The following is a 6199-nucleotide window of genomic DNA, read 5'->3' as shown; positions in this document are numbered from 1 at the left end:
CAATATCATATCGAGATCATATCTCAAATAACCTTTCAATATCATATTAAGATCATATCTCAAATAACCTTTTCAATATCATATCTCAAATAACCGTTTCAATATCATATCAAATAAAGGACTTGTCCCACATGAAATTTCAAAGTATATCATAACTCATTGTTTTATCAAAAACATTTATAAATATGCAATTTAATAAACACAAATCGTGATAAGATTACTACTCACAGTACAATTTTTGAAATACCAACGTATCACCTCGAACAATTGATAGGACTCCCTTAGATCGAATCTTAAACCCGAAAGTATTTTATGTTCAAGATCCAGTCCCTTTGGTTGGTTTTCACCGGATGAACAATCTATTCTACGTTTTCTGTGTTGTGCGCTAAGAACTGCTGCCTTAATGTGGTTTGTCTTACAGGTAAATGGCAAGGACATTATCTTGAATTCCATTATATATAAGAAAATTAGGCATATGGTTAATGGTTTGTCTTAGGCAAGGCCATTATCTTGAATTCCATTACATATAAAATATTAGGCATATGACTATGCCCTTTTTGTTTTAGACGCACAATTGACCTTGGCCCATTACCCACTTCCTTTTTTTTCTACTTAATATGGGCAAATGGCAGCCCATTTCCACTTTCTTTATTATAATATTTTCTTATTAATGAGATATTACATTCTCTCCACCTTAATAAATTTGTTCCACGAATTTAGAATAAATACATACCTGAAGATTGAAACAAGTGAGGGTACTTGAGTCTTATATCTTTTTCTGACTCCCACGTAGCTTCTTCGATGGTATAATTCTTCCATAAGACTTTCACGGACACAAACTCTTTTGAACTTAACCTTCTTACTTGATGATTAAGGATAGCCACTAGTTGCTCCTCATAGGTTAAGTTCTCGTCAAGTTGCAATGTCGGTGCTTCGAGTACGCGAGAAGAATCTGACATACATTTCCTTAACATAGAGATATGAAACACTGGATGGATTAAAGACATCTCGGGTGGGAGTGCCACACGATACGCCACTCATCCTATACTCTTAAGTATCTCATAAGGTCCTACATACCGCAGGCTCAATTTACCTCTTTTTTCGAATCGCATCACACCCTTCATAGGAGAGACTCGTAGAAAAACCTTATTCCCAACTGCAAAAACCAAATCTTTTCTCCTCTTGTCTGCATAAAACTTTTGTCTGCTTTGAGTTGTAAGCAACCTCTTTCTAATCAATTGAACCTTTTCCAAAGCATCTTGTACTAAGTCTGGTCCTCAAACTTTAGCCTCTCCAATTTCAAACCACCCGATAGGAGAACGACATCGCCTACTATACAAGGCTGAAAACTATTATTGTAAGCGAATTCAGCTAAGGGTAAGTAAGTATCCCAACTACCTCCAAAATTAAGAATGCAAGCTCTCAATGTATCTTCCAAGATTTGTATAGTACGCGCAGACTGTCCGTCTATGGATAAAATATAGTACTAAGATCTACTCGGGTAACCAATGCTTTTTGGAAAGATCTCCAAAAGCGTGAAGTAAACTGTGATCCTCTATCAGAAATGATGGACAATGGAACTCCTTGAAGTCGAACAATTTCATCCATAAATAACTGAGCATATTTCACTCCACTATATGTAGTTTTTAGTGGCAGAAAGTGAGCTGACTTAGTAAGCCGTTCTACAACTACCCATACCAAATCAGGACCTTTAATGGTTCGCAGTAGCCCGATCATAAAATCCATAGTAACTCTTTCCCATTTCCAATCTGAAATCCTGATCTCTTGCAATAACCCTGTCAATCGTTGATGTTCTGCTTTAACTAGGTGACAAGTCAAGTAACTAAAGACAAAATTAGCAACATCTTTCTTCATATCTTCCCACCAGTACAACTACTTCAGATCATGATACATCTTAGTGGAACCAGGGTGAATGGTATATCTGGAGTTCTGAGCTTTCTCAAGAATAACTCATCTTAACCCATCTGCAGCTGGTACACATAATCTATTACCCACTCAAAGAATACCCTAATCATCAACACTCATCGTCTTATTTTGACCAACTAGAACCTCATCTCGATATTTACACAATTGTACATCCTTAAATTAAGTGAACTTTATGCACTCTACTAAAGAAGATTTAACTTGAACATAAGCCAACAACAGCCCTGACCTTCCAATACTAAAAATGACACATTTGCCTTCAAGTTTATGCACATCTTTCGCCAACTGCCTCTTTCCAGGAGCTATATGCGCCAAACTACCCATAGATTTTCTGCTCAAAGTATTAGCCAGAACATTAACTTTTTCAGGATGATACAAAATAGCACAGTTATAATCCTTAAGTAGTTTCATCAACTGACGATGCCGAAGATTTAGATCTCTGTTGGAAAATGTACTTTTAGCTCTTATGATCGATATAGATCTCACAGTTTTCATCATATAAGTGAATTCATGCCTTTGGGGCAAATACCACTATAACCATCCTCAAATCATGAGCAAAAAGTTTGTCTATGCTTATTCAACTATCTAAAAGAATAAAGCATCACACAACTATTCTACATGAGGACACATCTTAATCCCACCTTCAAAGCATCACAATGCACCATGACTACTCCAGAACAAGACACTAACATTAATACTATTATTGTGGTCAAATATTTCTTGAGCTTCTAATATCTCTGTACACACTCATATGTCCACTGAAACTTTCATATTTTTCTATGGAAATCCATGGTGTTACTATTTTACTGAAGTTCTATATGAATCTATGGTTATTGACACTTCCCAAAACGTTGTGATACTTAGTAAGAGTAGTGTACAATGGTCAATTTTTTGATATTCCTCGATCTTATTAATATCCATAATAATCTCATCCTTAGGTTCAATATATCCGAGAACATAACATTAAGTCTAGACAAATCACACTTTGAGAAATTACTATTGAGGTTAAAGCATTCCTCATGTTCTTCCCGATGACAAAAATATACATAATATCATCAATGACACTATCATATATTTTTTATTTTGAAATTACTTCAACATCTTGTTCGTTAAATCCTTAAACATAATCGGAGCACCAGTTAACTCAAAGGATGTCACAAAGAAATTATAATGTATTCACCAAGTTCTACAGGCCATTTTAGTAAGAATAACATAACATTTGTTTTTCTCGGGTTTTAAATTACTGATAACTGAACTGAATACCATCTTTATTTTAACAAAAATTTGAGGCTCCATATAGTCGATCAGGCACACCTTATTGCACAATGGGTATCCAATATGTATCAATGCCTTATTCAACTATCTATAATCGATACACATTCTTAAGAAATCATCCCATTTTCATAACCAACTTTTTTGTATAATATGACAATATACTCTGTCAGATGCAATTCTTTATCAGCAGATCACGCATTATTCCTTTAGTTCCTTCATTTTTTTACTAGCACCATTGGATAAAGGGGGAGGCAGAGGTATTGATACGATTTGTGTGCTAGGTGTCAAGTCTATAACATAATCTTTTCTTATCGTATAAGTAACACCTCATAAATTCAACAGCGCTTCAAAATTAGGTGTCTAATCTCTTGAAATCTTTAGCATTGCTAATAAATCCAATTGTTTCTTCTGTAATAGTTGAGGCATCATAAATCATATATCATTTCTTATTTTTAGAACCTGATTTCCATTAGGACAAAGCTAGCCTCATTTAATATCTCAAATTTAACTATTTTGCATAACAATTGAGGGTAGTACGACAAGAAGATACCCAACTCATACTCATTAGTCTGTCAAAATAGTTCCTATCAATTACAATTATCTAAACTCAAGCCCACGATCTTGATACATATCTCAACTAACATAGATGTTCCAGCAAGAGCAACATCAAAGAAAATTGCTCGATATCTCATGTAATCCTTGATTTCTAACTTCTGACCCATTTTAAAATCGCCAATAAATTATTCTTTTTTTTGTCTCAACCTGTATGAATTCATGGTTTCTCTCCTATAACTTAACATATTTTCAATGTCTTCTGCAATATCAATCACCTCAAAATAGGTAAGGTATTTGTGTGCGGGGTTACTATCTCATTTAAGGGCTAACCCAACCTTCAAAATAACTTCTAAACATGGAATGCTTCTTAGAAAATAATTAAGATGCGTATTCAGCCTAATTGAGAAAATTAAATAGTGATGCATTCATAGTCTAAACCAATATCTTAATATCCCTGTCAAAATGGCATGCTCTGTATGAAATATCTAATGCATAAATGACTTAGTGAATAATCTCATATCATTGGTGTTGCTCATGATGGGGTTTTCAGTAATACGATGTCATACCATGTATTTGTTCATGACCTTCAATCTGTAAGTTACTATCTCTATGGGCCTCATATTGGGATGTCCTAGAGTTCAAAATTCTTTATGTATAGTTTTTTTTTTCAAAACATATGAGATTCCTTCAAACTCTCAAAATTTGATCAACTTGATGGTCCCAGTTTTCAGTAATTTTGTCAAAATATACTATTCCATATTGTCTAAGTCTCTGTTTATTTTAAGTCACATTTTCATTGCCCAGACTTTCCATGTCTATCCATTTTTTTACAAGCTCTTAACTGCACTTCGCAGGGAGGTAACTATAGTAATAACAACATTCTTCTATAGTTGTGGAGGTAAACTATACTCCTTCCAAAAGGGTATTTCCTACAAAAATCGTGGGGGGTACAATAATATCTTATGGTGATACAATGACCCCATCCTTAATCATCTCCACTACCGCTACCTCTTCGCTAGTCTAGAATATATAACTTAAAGCTAGATTCACTTTCCTTTCGTTATCTACCCCAAACTTACTCAAATTATTGAAAGTTCAAATTTTAGTCATATGATAAAAGATAAAATGTTAGATTTATCGATTGGGACCTAATTGTCACACACGTAAGGAAGAGTGAAAAAGAAAGTCAAGACACATCCTATCACGCTCTCATAGAATCACGATTATAGAAATGGCCGGCAACATAACCATAATTGAGATTCTACTACTATCATGTGCTCCATAGACATAGATTTAACCTAGGCGCGCTTTGATACCAACTTTTTCATGATCCAAAATAGGATCATGGCTGGCGCTAAGGAGTTTAGGACTCCTAAGCAAGCCTCGTTAGAATTCTACAGTAAATCGGGCAGAGTTTTCCCTGATTTTGGGCCTAACAAGAAAATTTCCCTGTCTTAAATCAACAGCACCACAACCAACACTTCAACAACATCAACATAATTCACCACAAATGATCAACAAGTCACCAATACCACCAAATGACAACATAAAATCCATCTCCAAAACATGACAGGAAATCCAATATTCCACAAATCCAAAATAGCGAAAGATTCAAAACTCTTAGGAAATGAGTATGGAGCAAACAAAGAGTTTTTCAAGAAAAAAAAACATAACGAATAAATAAACTATAGCCCACGCGAAAACTTGCGGGGTTCACCAGGAATATGCCACTCGAATCCTCTAGACAACGCGATCCTCGCCGTCACCTGCATTCTCTGAAAAAATAATAGCGATGAGTGAGCCGCTAGCTCAGTGAGTAATAAACTTAACCACAACCATTTTAATGGGGACAAGTCAGAAAACATCATGAAATAACTGTTCCTTCAGAAAACAGTATCAATAAATAATATCATTGTTTCATGTAAGACAAGTGAACCAATAGTTCAATAATAAACTTCAAAAACATCGTATCATATCAAATATTACATATTTGGGAGGTTTCCAAGAATGAATCATGTAATCAGTGTGGCATTCTTCTTCATTAAGAATAGCCCATAATAGTGGACCCCTCACAAAGGAGTCAAATATCATATCAGTATGCTAGTTCTACTTTTCCACTAGCGGGGGCTGTAACAGACATCAGTAAATACAAGGCGCACCAGGTCTAACGATCCCGTCATTAGCTACGGGATTTAAATCAAGATCTGCTCCCATTTATAAATTCTTTTTAAATAATAGGATATTCATATGAAATTATTTTTCAGAATAATACATATCATTTAAAGTTCATATCAAATCATGTCACATATAAACTTGAATAAAAACACATGTCAAAAATACTTATTTCTCATGTTAGTGAAAATATTTACCATAATAATATCATATCTCAAATAACCATTTCAATATCATATCGAGATCATATCTC

The sequence above is a fragment of the Capsicum annuum genome, unplaced genomic scaffold (assembly GCF_002878395.1).
Source record: "Capsicum annuum cultivar UCD-10X-F1 unplaced genomic scaffold, UCD10Xv1.1 ctg81737, whole genome shotgun sequence".
NCBI lineage: Eukaryota > Viridiplantae > Streptophyta > Magnoliopsida > Solanales > Solanaceae > Capsicum > Capsicum annuum.
This window is presented reverse-complemented; position numbering follows the sequence as displayed.